The sequence below is a fragment of the Cynoglossus semilaevis genome, chromosome 8 (assembly GCF_000523025.1).
Source record: "Cynoglossus semilaevis isolate Cse_v1.0 chromosome 8, Cse_v1.0, whole genome shotgun sequence".
In the NCBI taxonomy this organism is placed as follows: Eukaryota; Metazoa; Chordata; class Actinopteri; order Pleuronectiformes; family Cynoglossidae; genus Cynoglossus; species Cynoglossus semilaevis.
In genome coordinates, this window is record NC_024314.1 from 29614436 (window position 1) to 29615696 (window position 1261).

The window sequence follows — 1261 nt, forward strand, 5'->3', positions numbered from 1 at the left end:
GGGGGGGGGGTCACATGGAGACTCCAACCATCTGCATGAAGTCATGGTCCTTCAGGAGCTGGTTTTCAGTGAACTGACTTTAAACAACAGACCAGCAGCAGGTCACTGGTACATGTTAGGAGTAGAGTTGTCCAGACCAGTTGTCCAGACCAGTTGTCCAGACCAGTTGTCCAGACCAGTTGTCCAGACCAGTTGTCCAGACCAGTTAGTGGTTGTTAAAGGTCAGAGTTGAGGTGATCAGCTGATCAGCTGATCATCAGATCGCTGACCATGTGGTTCAAACCAGGACCAGATTATCTTACTAACAGCTAACTCCTAATGGGCCGAGGGTCAGATTTAATCTGTCAGGATTACAGCAGCTCTTCATATCAGCTCAGTCACAGGTTCGTTCTTGACCAGGAGTCTCTGTCCACCAGGGGGAGACACCATGTGGAGAACACCAGTGTGTGGTTAGGTGTTGTCGGACAAGGAAACTGCAGTACAACGTGACGTTTATACACACTGATGGGATGATAATCTGATGGGATGATGATCTGATGGGATGATAATCTGATGGGACGATAATCTGATAGAACAATAATCTGATAGGATGATAGTCTGATGGGATGATAATCTGATAGGATGATAATCTGAAGGGATGATAATCTGATAGGATGATAATCTGATAGAACAATAATCTGATAGGATGATAGTCTGATGGGATGATAATCTGATAGAACAATAATCTGATAGGATGGTAGTCTGGTGGGATGATAATCTGATAGGATGATAATCTGATAGGATGATAGTCTGTAGGGATGATAATCTGATAAGATGATAATCTGATAGAACAATAATCTGATAGGATGATAGTCTGATGGGATGATAATCTGATAGAACAATAATCTGATAGGATGATAATCTGATGGGATGATAATCTGATAGGATGATAATCTGATAATCTGATGGGATGATAATCTGATGGGATGATAATCTGATAAGAAACACCTGTTAGTGTTGTTTTTTACGTGTTTGTTCTAAATTCTGCTGCTGGTTCGTCGACCTGTTTGACCCTGAGAAGGTGTTTCCTAAATGACTGTCCAGTTGACCTTTGACCTCCTCTGACAGAACAGTCTTAACTCAATCAGAGGGAGGGGTTAATTCAAGAGTCCAGTCTGACTGACCTGACCACACACCTGGTACCGATTCTTCTCACCACAATGGAACTAAGTGCAGCTAATGTTCTCCTTTGTCTTTGTCTCAGGTTTTTTGTGGTTCATTT

The 1261-nt window shown here is 42.4% G+C and overlaps 1 protein-coding gene across 1 annotated transcript in view; it reads left to right on the top strand.

Annotated features, from left to right (window-relative positions):
• ano2b (anoctamin 2b) overlaps positions 1 to 1261 on the top strand; it is a 21645-nt gene that overhangs the window by 1742 nt on the left and 18642 nt on the right. The gene's annotated exons all lie outside the window — the stretch shown is intronic.